This window comes from Typopeltis vanoorti, chromosome 17 (assembly GCF_054136105.1).
Source record: "Typopeltis vanoorti isolate ZY-2024b chromosome 17, IOZ_Tvanoo_1.0, whole genome shotgun sequence".
Taxonomy (NCBI): Eukaryota; Metazoa; Arthropoda; class Arachnida; order Uropygi; family Thelyphonidae; genus Typopeltis; species Typopeltis vanoorti.
Window position 1 is genome coordinate 94,294,243 of NC_143565.1, and position 13,228 is coordinate 94,307,470.

Here is a 13,228-nt window from a genome sequence, read left to right on the forward strand (position 1 = left end):
AAATAGCCTATTATTTACCAGATTCCGCTAAAGGAAAATCCTTACTTAGCTTTTTTTTTTAACTTGCAAAGGGAATTTTTTTTTTCTTTCTCAAAAAGCTTTAAATAGGACAACTTTTTTCCCTATTAGAACTAAAATCTCAATTTTCGTGTTTTTCCCATGCCGTCACCAACACCCTACCTCGACCTCTTTACCACTGACTTAAAACAAACAAACAAACATAATCTGTGTGTTTTGAAGTGTATCCTGGATACCTGGGCGGAACGTAGACAGATATACACTTTTGCAAGCTTTATATTCATCAGGGGAGCTGTCCAAGGTTGGACAGCTCTCTTTAAATATAAAAACCGGATAGCAGCAGCAAAAGGGGTGGGGGAAGTCCTTGGAACGGGGTGTATTCGAAACATGCAAATCTTCATTCTGTTCATAAGGCCATGCCATCGGTCATCTGCTCATTCCAATTAGCCGCTCCATTAACTCAAACTTCAACCAATAATAAATGACAATCAACCTATGCTGCTTTTGACAGACCGAACAGTACAAAATAGCCCCTTCCCGGCTTAGATTATTGTGCGGTGTGTCTAATAACCCTTCGCTGCTGAATTTTGGTTATTTCTCCGTATATCACTGTCGTCTTCTTCTCCCCCCCCCCCCCAATGTTGTTATTGTAGAACGTTGCCTGATACTTGCATCTCTTGTTGGTATTTTCAAATATTGAATTTAAAAATGATTTGTTATATAACTCGTCAGAACTATTAGCCTTCACGAATAGATTGTTGAGAACTAATGAAGTGCGTAGGATACGACGGGAAAGAGATGGCGTGCGTGCTCTGAGCTTAACACAAGGTGAGCAACACTCTCCATTAGGTGGAAAGTGTCTGCACGAAGCAGCTGAAACAAAAGTTGATAAATGAACATGAGGTAAACTTCTCAAGAAAAAATGAAATAAAACTACCACTGAGGGTGAAAATATACTGATTAGTGTCTTGTTAAACCTTAATTTCGAGTTCCTTTCTGAAGACGAGCAGATTCATTTATGTTCATAATTATTTAAACGCAGTGATTTGTAGCCTATTCGCTGATTGCAAATCGTGAATGAGGGATTTTCAGTACTCTTAAATGTTGAAGTTACCTTTTTCGGATCATTTATTTAAAACATCGCACATTTCTGACTTTGGAAAACTTTTTTCATAATGGGTTACAAATGCAAAATAGATTTGAGTAAAAACATTTTTTAGAGTTCGCAGAGCCTTACTTTTCGATCTACAAAATAGAGGTATTATTATTTATTTACACTTTATATAATCGCATTTTTAGATTCTGCGAAATAGCTGCCTGTGCCAACAAAATTTGTTGGCACAGGCATAATAGAAAATAGTAAGTTAAAGCATTATTTCTTTCGAAGTTTTAAATTCCTTCTAACTGATCCTTCAGACTCCTCCTTTCCTTTCTCCTGGGACGCAAAGAACTTTTATATGGCCTTCTTAGCTGATTTCACGAGGAAGGATTCCCCCCCCCCTCAAATGGACCAGAAGAACACACCCACACAATTGGGGATAAAATACAATGGGACGTTTTTCGTTGAAAAACTAGTCCCAGCTAAAAGATTTGCATTTTTTCTCGCTATAATTTCATTCTTTTAACAAAACAATTGGAATGACAGTGTTATTTATGGCAATAAGTAGAATTTTTCTATTAGCAAAACGATAATTTATGCTTTGTCTTGATGGAATTTAATGAAATTTGAGTTACTATTAAAACTTGTCGCTTCAATTCGGACCAATTTAATGGCAGAATTAAACGAAATAAAATTATCTACACGAATATCCCAAAAATGACTCGAGGAGCAGTTACGAAGATGTCACTGTACAAGAATGTTATTATGAAACACACATTTTTATGATTTTCTATATAGAATTTTGTTATTTGTTAAATCACTCGATGATTTTTGAAATGTTCAGGGGTTGTAATTTTAGCATTAAAAATGTAAATACTTCTATATGCGGCGGCATTCTAAATATACTTCTCCAAAAGTGCAATATCGTGTCATGATAATCTCTAATCTGGACTTATAACCCCCTCCCCCCCAAAACCATGGGATAATGCACTTCTTTCGGAGAGCGCTGGTCCTAGTGGCTACCCTGTTTTCGATGATACTTTCCGTCTCGTACGTTAACTTTTTTTTAAAATCCCTTTTGTTTTCATTTTAAGGGAAGTTAACTGGTATCGTGCGGAAGCAGTCAAGTTTATTATTACTGCGAAACAGTTCAAACCGGCTAGAAGAAAACACGCAATCAACAGACTTAACTGTCCTTATTTCTTAGTTTGTTATTGGGTTCAGTTCTAGATTCTTGCTATCAGGTGCTACCTTTTTTAGGCAATATGAATTCAGGGCTCTCGATCCTGTAGATCTCTTTTGACCAGTATTCTGTAGTCAGGCTACTTACTAATGAAGGTGTCCTCGCAAGACTCATGTCAACGATAAGAATCGAATTCAGGTTTTATCCAGCCATTTATCATTTTCTAATTTCAATACAAAGCCACTCAATGAATACAGTAATATGATAATTTCTCTGCGTGAAACAATTCACATTTAACGAAGTAAACAGTTTTTCATAAAGATATGTTCTTAAAATGCGAGTATTAATATATTATCAAAATATTCTTAAAACACTCGTGTGTGTGTTTTTTATATTTATATATATATATATATATATATATATACACACACACACACACACACTGAGTAGGGTCTAATTATTAGTTCCACTCCACTAATTTATATTACCCGGTTCACAAGTAAAACATGACCACAACGTCTAAATGCAAGTTCTGAAGACAAAAGATGTCTCTTTTAGTTCACTTTATCAGCATGATTTTTCTCCCAGTTAGGTCTTTGGTTTATACAAGATTGTCTGTGGCGTAACTTCTTATCAGTTGATTACTTTGATTCTCAGAAAGCTGCAGAATTTGAATTCTTCGCGAGGTTTCAACGTTGATACGGAAGAAATTTATGTTGCGAAACCGCACTATTCTTCCGCAACGATATCGCTGCTTGTAGGCGAATGTGGTAAAAAGAAATGCCACACCCCTGAACAGCTGTTTCTTATGTCGAAAACGAAACCTAATCTTAAGTCTTGCGGCAATCTTAGTCATGTGTGAGCTAATCTGATAGCATTTCTTTATTTAAGAACCACACCTGTAAGAGCGCTGTAAGGGGGAAAAAATAAATAAAAAAGCGTCAATTTTAGTACAAAATTCTAGCAAAAGGAGATTCCACAAAATATGCACTAAAAATAGCCGTTACTAAAAATAAAAGTCGTGATTTTTAGCCCGTGTAGCGCCATTGGATACCAGCACCTATAGAAATCATTTTATTTAGCTACCATTGTCGTCTGTATTTCCATGTTTGGAAACTCTGATTATGAGCTACAAACGATATAATAATAAACTGGTTCATGGAATTTATAGAAACTAGTCTTCAGTTCTGAAGTATACACACCTTCGGAAATAAGGTGTGCCATTAAAAAAAATAAAAATAAAAAAGTATGAAAACTTAAGACACGGGAAACGCTTCGTCATTCGAAGATAAACATTACTTGCAGAAATCTGTTTTCCTGTTTTTTTTTCCTCTTATGTAATATAAATCTGAGTTTAATTCAATAAAACATTCAATAGGAATTAAGCGGAGGTCTAATTTTAGAAGTTAGGGAGTGGGTTACTTTAAGATTTATTCTAGTTATGTTGACCCACACAAAAGATTTATATATAAAAACAAATGGAAATTCAGGTGACCTGGACACTTTCCACGACCTAGGCTAATTAAAATACAAATGGCCTACAATCCCTGAACGGTTCAATGGCTTTAAACGAATTGCAAAGTTTCCCATTTGGTGGGTGACCGCCTTATTTCTGTGATGTAGTCTGTTGGTTTGAATGCTTCATCCATAAAGTGAGCTGAAAGGCACGTGCTACTGTTATCAACAATACGTTGTTGTCAGAGTTGACAGCGTAATGTCAACTGTATTCTGCAGATCCCAGATGTATTAGTTTAATAAGTAGTACATGTTTTTACTTTTTCCAGACTTATTTGACTTCTTTAATATTAGAATGAATGATTGTTTTAAAGTGAAAACAAATTTTGTTGGTCGTGTTGTTTTGCATGAATTCTTATTATTATTATTATTTTTTTTTAAAAGAAACTTTCTTCTATATATGAACATAATGGAAACTGGTTTCACGTAAAATCATTTTCGTCCTAGCTCTGGATGATACTGTGAATGAAAGGAAGACAATAATAAAAATTCCCTAAACTTATGAATAGAAATTTTTACATATAGCTGTAACCTTACGCCAAGCACTCGAGGATGGATGAAAGACAACGAATTCAAAAGAAAGCGAGTGGGGAGGAGATTGAAATGAAACTAGTGGGTGAAAGAATGAAATAATAGTTTGAGAAAAAGTGAGGATATGACAAATTGAATTTAAAAACAGGAAATACCAGACTAAGAAGCATGGAATTACGTAAGTGGTATTTGAGTCGAAGGTTGTCTGAACTGTTTTTTCCTTTTAAGATGCATGCGAGAACTCCCTACCTTTTTTTTTTTTTTAAACAATAAAGCTTTGAATTTTTAGATCGTAAATAATTGAAAAAATATAATAAATAGTAAGATATTACTTCTCCCCTCCCCGAACACGTTCAATGCATTAAAAATGTAATTCTATTTTCTTTCACTTAGAACTGAATTACTTGCAAAGGGAAACATAAATTAATTACTTTAAATAATTCGTATTAAAATTCTTTGTGATTTTTCACATATACTGGTATCAAGCTTTTTAAGCCGTAAATCCAGTGTGATATGGGGGAAAAAAAAAAGCTTAACCTACAAAAGCTGAATTATTTCCTGTAGCTATTCATTCACACGTTGACCTCCATTGTCTACTTTCTCTTTTTGTTACTAATGAGTGGTCTCAGGTCTTTATGCGATGTGCCAGATGGTAACGTTTAGTGTCTGAACTCCTTTTAATGAATCCTCATTTGATGCTACTTATTATATAGATATTGCCTGTACATTCATTAAGTGAAAGCAGGCTATAATTATTCCGAGTGCTTTTACCATATGCCTTAAAGCGCACCTTACATGTATGTGAAGCAAAGAAAGAAAGAGGGAGATGAAAACACGTAAAATCTGACTGTTTTCTCTAGTGTTGAGGTCGTTGGGCGGGAGGATAGCTGGCGACCTCTTTTCTCAGAAGTGGACGCAGTAACGTGACCAGAGAAAACCCGAGTGTGGCCTCGCCCTGTGAATAATTAGAACAAAAGGCCATGTTGCCTCTCAAGTAAGAGCACTGGTTATCTCTCGTTATATCCTTAAAACAGTTCGTTTCTTTTTATTTTCCTCCCCTGCAATAAGTACCAGTCACTACCTGCCATACTAGTATTGATCACTTTCTTATCTTTGTTTGGTCTTTGCCAGTGGGTCATTTTAGAATGAGAATTCAGGAAGCGAAAACACTAAAAGAAGTTCGATACGTCTCGTGATTGGAATATGTAATTTAAGTGGACATCGGAACCCATTCAGTACATTCTTTGGATCGCTTCAATAGACAATAGCCATTGTTCAGTATGCGTCGACCCATTCTCAAGACTCCCATACCACCTTATGCCAAATCTCCCACAACTTGTCATAATATAATTGTGCGAAGTTAAACTCGCATATTTTAAATGATGAATTGCACTGAAAATAATATTTCAATGTAAATGTTTATGGCTGCTTCATTAAAATTGGGAACAAAAGGTAATAAAATTTCAAGCAGCTTTTGTATTTATAAACGGCCAATTGTGCGTTGAAAGATTTTTTTTGTTTATTGAATAGTAGCTCGTGAAAATGTTTAGACTTCACAAGGTCTTTAGATAATATACTACTACAACTTTGAAACTCGAAAGATTAAGTTTCTTACCAAAACTAAGAGCTCAAACTGTAAAGGGAGGTTTGTCTTGACCCTAACAATTTTTGATATAACCGATAAGAGAAGTGAAACATGAAAATGGCTAACTCACCTTCGGTTTAAAAGTCGTAATAAGTTATTCTCGTCCTAGACGGAATTCGAACCCAGTTCTTTCCAGCGAAAGGATACAGAGACCGAATGAGCTACAAAGGTTCCTTTAATTCCTTAATAAAAACTGATATAAAAATTTAAGGAAATGACCTTTAGTTCCTCTGCAGTGCACTCTAAATGTTCTACTCCTTTCCCTCACTCCGCGTGGTGTTAATTCTTGATTTATTTTGCCGGAACACTATGAAAGAATATTTAAAAATCTACCTTTACCGTGCATAGCGAGCATGTTTTTTTTTTAATAATCAAACATGAGGTTCTATCATTGCACTGGCATGTTACGCAAATATTCGTTTCGCTTTAATAAAGCTTACAAATGAACTGGATACTGTGGTCTTGGCGGTGACTGGGATTTCATGACATCCTCTTTGGTTTTTTTTTTTTTTTTTTGCTCTTTATCAACAGAACATCTTAGTTTTTCGACAACGTCAGCTTCACACGAAAACTTGTTTCTCATTTCAGATATTGTGTTGATAATCTTTCAGCACTATTTCATACGTGTCTCATGACGCTGTTCAACGTATCTCGTGACCTATTTAGATAAAAACCGTTTTCATAACGTTTTTGTTAATTGACCATCTGCTCTCGTTGATAATGTTCAGGTGAACACAATCTGGTACGCTCTTAATATACAGTACAATGGAATGCGCGCGTCTATGATTTATATCAGATGAATCTTGGATTAACATCTGGGATAAATATTTAGAACGATTTATGCAGCCAAATATATCAACATATTAAAAGCTACTGTTAACCTTGATGCATTGCGATAAGAAATTTTTATAAATCTCATCCTGAAAGTTCATAAACATCTCCTTCACCCCGTGAGGTAAACATCAGAATGATTTATACACTGTGAGATAATGTTAAATGTCTTTAAAACTTCTGAACACTAGAAATTTTAATTTTTCTAAGAAATTATTTTCTTTCTATCCATAAAAGAATGACGGTAATGAAGGAAATTAAGCACTAGTGGACTAATGTCTATGGTTATAGATCTTGATTGGCCACGCACTTATTTTCGAAAATTACCACGAGGAAATAATTACATATGCTGAGACCAAAGAAGAAATTTAATGAGTAGGTAAGCAGTACGTAAAATAGGTCGTAAAGGACTTTTGGTCAATGCGTATGTTTATCAGAATAGGCCCAGATTTGTCAGAAAGAGGTAACTTTTTATTTTTATTACCATTCCAGTTTACGAGTATTTGGATGGTAAAATTAATTTCCCAAAGAAACTTAATCGCCTAGTGCAACGATGGATTTTAAAATTATTTCGTAAAACTGAGATAATTGCATGGATCATTGGAATTCTGCTTTAGTTAACCGATATGAGTAAACTGGCAGAATGTCGAGATACAATATTTTCAAACTATAACTCTTTATTGGGAAACGCATAAATTAAATATAAACATTCGGTTGTTACTAACTGAAACAGTTACTTTATCTATATAAATCTGTACAAAAATTTAGTAATGTCTTTCATATTAGACCAATGAGATCCAAGTTAAAGTGATGCGCTTATATTGTAACATACACCAACTAAATTTTGGTATTTTGTTTTAACTGGTCTGCAGGTGCAGATAATACTCCAAGAACAGATCAAGTCTGTCGTATATAAGCCTTTTTTGGTGACATGACCGTAACGCACATCGGATTTCAGCAAAGTTTTTCAATAGGACATCTATTCATCTTATATTTTTCTCATATATGGAGAGAAAATAGTATTGCTCAAATTATATTGTGAACTTCAGCGATACTTTTGCGTAAAAAAAATTTCTGATATATTATCACAATCCCCACCACCAGAGCAATACGCTAAGTACATTCAGATGAAAAAGCAAAGCATAATAGTTCTAAGCATTATTCTACAAAATGTACCTAAGCAAATGAACTAATTACTTGGCGACTAAACACGCGCATACGCTCGTACACAGCTTTCGCCGATCTATAATATTGTAATCATCTGTATCTCGCCACTGCACATTATCCACTAATGTTCTTATTATTTCGTGAGGTTTTGTTAAAGAGAACCAGCACTCGTGGTCTTTCATTTTACTCTGTATTTTTATTTTAAAAGTGAAAGAAAAACAGTGGCTGTGTATGTGTTGGATGGTGTAAAGCCAACATTCATTTTAGATTTTTTAGAATGTTTGTTTTTTAAACTTTAAAATAAATCCGCTAACGCCTTTCATTCCCCAAAGGGAGTAAGCCGACTCCATTTAGCCCAATATTGGAAGACTGAAAGACAGCCAATCTCTACCCCTTCACAGATAGCTGACCAATTAAAAATTCACTTAATATTTTTCGCAATTCCATCGAAAGGATTTCCAACAGAGGCAAGCTATACCAATCATGGATTCGACTTCCTAATATCGGGAAGAGAGGAAGAAAGAAAGAAAGCAGAAAACACGATGCTGTCACATCAGTTTCATTAAAAAAAAAAAGCTACGATGAGAAACCTTTTTTTCTTTATTTTTTTTAAACGTGGGTCGGCATCATAGTGACCAATAGCTATCTTGTGAGCTATAGACATGAATGTATTAATTCTCAATAAATAAGCCGAGCTATTAGGGGAAGGAAACAAAACTGATAAGAAAAAAAAACCTTAATGGAACATCTAAAATCTTATTTTTATTTAATCACTTGTTTACTACAACAGTGCAGCCATATGCGAAAAATTGGTTTTATTTATTTTTTTTTAAAAGCGAAAGTTAACTTTCTTACTACTATCTGATAGATAGTTCACCTTCCTGTTAAAAATACTACTTTATCCAATGTTTTTAAATAACTGTGTATAAGATGTGATTTTAAGCACCAACATGTATTCACATGAAATCGGATATAAAATGTGAACGAAGTTGGGAAATGCAGAAGAACAAAATCGTTGCCGATTTCTCATTTAGAACAGATTATTTTCTCACTGGCGACAACCCTAATTCAAAACTTTTTTTTTTATTTTGGTATAAGGTACAACGCAGTTTTCAACGATATTTTTTTTAATGGTAATGAAATCAAAACTTGGCAGTAATTCATGCAATCTATGCGACAGGCACATGCTGCTTGTGGTTTATGAACTGAACTAAAGTTGGCTGGTAGACAAAAAAAAAAAATATTATAAATGATTTGAATAATAAAAAAAGGCTTCATTTTTGGATAGTTATGATAAAACTTGGCGAATTTGTTTTCGTGTTTTTATTCTGGCAATCCTAAGTTTAATATATCGACTACGAGTAGTACTGCAATTGTGGAATCCAAGATGCAATCTTAAATACATCACATTTGTGATATCTTGGCTTCGACAAGATGTCGGTTGTTGCTGAAACCACTAGTAATAAAAAGGCACATGCCGCCTGTGGTTTCAGGGAGAGTTGTACGATAAGAATTCGACAGCCTTTCCAAATGGATGTATGGAATGGATCCGTCTAAGGCCGGTTCAATTAGTTGGTATACACCAGAATATGTACGGAGGATAAATCTGTAAGGGAGTTCCGGTAGCTCGATCTCTAACGACAATGCCCTTTTATTAAAATAATAATAATAACCAAGGGCTTTTCAATACTGGAGGTGAGCTAGCCCGTTTCATAAGGAAGTAGTTTTTCCTTTCGCAAAACACGCACACTGCCCTCATATCCTTAGTTGGTTCGATCGTAACTCAATCCAACGCATCGGTAACAGTAAGAGGTCTGCTTCGTGTTAGGGAAGAAAGTCGATTGTATTAGCGAATCTCTTGTCAGGAATTCACGGAAGTTCACTACATGAGTCAGAGAACTTGATATTCCACAACCTGCAGTTTGTTGACCGTGATCTCATGTCACAGTCCCTGAATGAACTAAGAGAGTGAAGTTCAATTGCCAGTAATGTTACAGTGTACAGGGAAAGAGAAAGCATCCAGCTTAGCGACTATAATTATTTCAAGTCGCTAAGCTGAATTTGCGAGCACTACTTCGTGGACATGCTATTTTTTTTTCCCCACCAAATATTTGGTCCTGAGGTTGTATGGTTTCTGGTTACTCGAGAATTGTTTTTGCAGATTGAGACTTCATGTGGAGCTTGATTAAGTATCACGGTTTAAGGTCAAAGTTTGACGGACGAAGAGTGACTACTGTCTTCGCCTTGAAATTAGAATATAGGATCGATTCCAAAGTCATCGATAATGCGAAATTGACTTTGTTTTTATTCCGTTATACACACAGTTGATAGTGAAATCCTTTCTAGGAATGACGACTGAAGAACGATCGTAACGACGACCTCGTCTTTTTTTTATTATAGGATGGTCCATACGAATTCCAGTTCAAGGAGTTAGTGAATGTCATAAAACCGGAAGGCGTCTTGTGATTTTTTTTTTTCATTTTATTTTTTAAATGCTTTAATCTATCGGTATACCATGTTATGCATACTGAGAAACTTTTTTAATCGAAGAAAAAAAAAAAAAAGAAGTGCAGCTGGTGATATCTGCAAGAAATGGACCTTTTTTAGAAATTTCTATTCTGAGTTTCTCTATTTCAGTTTAATTTATGACCACTGCTTGCTTAAACGCAATCTGAATTAAAGTATAATCGTAGAACGTAGTGATGACTATGCCTCTGAAGTTTTTCGCATAAATTGCGAAAAGTGGCTTTGTATCAACAAAAAAATAGTGTTGTCAAATGTAAATCGTCTGAATTTTTGACCCGGCAAATATCTCCGCATTTGATACCCGTATGATCATTCAAATATATTTCAATTAAAATGAAAAAGAACTGTGGAATTTTAAATAAGGATTTTTCTTCCTAATGTTGTCTGTCTCTAAATCAACAGACTAAACGAAGAAATAAAGGATATTCTTGCTTGTTTGAGTGACATTTGATATTTTTAAATACAAAAATGGTTTAATTCATTCACTAATGAATGACTAAAATTGAATCAGTAACTTCCGAAACGACATCTTGCATTCTTTCAACATATCGAAAACCGAAGTGCATTTCTGACAAGAAATATCTTGAGTATAATATAGCAGAAGGCAACTTGTGTTATGTCAGGTTAGCATTTGCAAAACTCGTGCCACGAATTTGTCAAAAGTGGGGGAAAAAAACCTTTTTCTCATTCTTCTAATATAGAATTCTACAGAAACAAATTTCCCAATAGCTAAACGTGAAAATTTTAATAACTGTGCCAAATTAGTTATAACTATCCCTCTTTTATTTTTAATGCATCAAATTCCCATCTTGCATTCTCCCAGCAGCCTGAGGATTGCTGAAGGTAACATGCAAGTAATGTGTTCAACATGACTCGAATTTCGAACTAATGCTACTCCACAAACACCGGTAGGCAAGTTTGGCTTGCATTGCATCACTTAACATGTTTCAAAGCAACTGTGTTTAGCAATCGGTTTCCTCTTCCCGCCAGATGGCCTCGAGAGCATAACCTGGCTAGGAAATCATACAGTTTACTAGTCTTGTTCCTAACAAGTGACATTTTAATTTAAAAAAAGAAAAAAAAAAAAAAAGAAGCTTCTTGCCTTTCTTTGGATTTCATGGTTTACATTAACAATGGCAAAATATGAAGCTTTCGAAACTGACTTAGTAATACTTTTCTTTTTTTTCATTTGAGTCCCATAAGCTAATTCAAATAGAATTAACCACAATTAAATTTTTTTTTAATATATTCAATAATACCTTTTTTTTTCTTTATTAAATTAGATTTTGTGATTGTCTATATTAGAGGGGGAATTAAGTGGTCCTCTTTTCTTAATTGAATTCATCAAGACGTCGTTTTTCAACGACGAATAGCTCTACTGGAGATCATAAAATTTTAAAAGTAAACTTCGAGGTGTAAAACTTGTTGGCTGCCTGAGGGATGATTTGTTGGCTGACAATTACAGCAGTGTTCTGTAAGTCATAGTTTTTCCATACTTAAAATATGTCGATACATTTTGTATAATACAGCAATGTTGGTCTTTTCCATCTATATATATATTCCAGTATTGTTGTTGAAAAGCTGGGATTTCTTATTTGCCTTTCATATTCGCCATTCACCGAACTTCCATTTAAAGCCAATCTGTTAATAAATGCATCGTATTGAAGTTCATATTATTCTTCGCGATTTACATGAATATAAGAACACCATTTAGATTGCTATTTTATAACAAGACTGACTTTGTATTAAGCAGTTACAGAGTGCATGACTATGTTGTTTTTCTGTGTGTTCATATTATAACTTTTAAATAATGCATCTCTTATTTGGGTGCCTTACCATGAACTGCAAATGTATTACGAGATAATTTTATTATTATTATTACGTGCACCTCTATGGAGTCCAAGGACTCATTGCGGGAGGACACTCTACTTCGCTAAATACATCTCATCTCTCAAATTGTCATTTTAATGACAATTGAGTAGTTGAAGACCAATAATTGGGTAAAGATTCAAACAATCTGAAGCCCGGTAACTGTTCTGTGTTGGGTATATATTTATGAGAAGATCCTTAGAATACGTCTTTTTTTAAGCATAATTGTGAAATTCTGTGCATACTTGCAGGATAAAGGATGCTTTGGTTTTTCCAAGGAACTTTAAATCAAAACTGAACTCATTTCATATATATTAAAAAAAAAAAAAAAAAAAAAAAGACCGATTAATCTTTTCACTAGATAGTTTCATAGTAAAATAAATCAGTCCTTGACATATGTCTGAATTTGAACGGCATAAAAGAAATGCAACAAAAACAACCTGAATATCAGTGACGGCTCTGAGAATGAAATCGTGCGACTGTTAAATCGTGCGCCCACGACGTGTGGCTGATATGAATGAACTTATTCAAAACGAGTATCAGCTTCTCGAACTGTGGCAAATATACGTAATTAGGACAATCTCGCCGAGGTGGTAAAATACAAATAACTGGAGCAAGAATGCAAATGAAAGTAATGTAAGGAGAAATTGTTTAACATGTTTAATCAATTATAATGTTAAAATAACAATATATACATACATACACTTTCTTTCACTCACTGTGGATAAAGAAAGTTTGCTTCATTGCAGAAACACCGCTGTATGTAGAGATGCTTTCCCAGAAATTTAGAAAAACCGACCCCCCCCCTCCCCGCCAAAGAGAATGTAGTAACCTCCGGAATGGA

At 34.5% G+C, this 13,228-nt stretch overlaps 1 protein-coding gene across 1 annotated transcript in view; it reads left to right on the plus strand.

The window, feature by feature from the left end:
• LOC150097655 (uncharacterized) overlaps window positions 1–13,228 on the plus strand; it is an 81,793-nt gene that overhangs the window by 955 nt on the left and 67,610 nt on the right. The window lies entirely within an intron of this gene.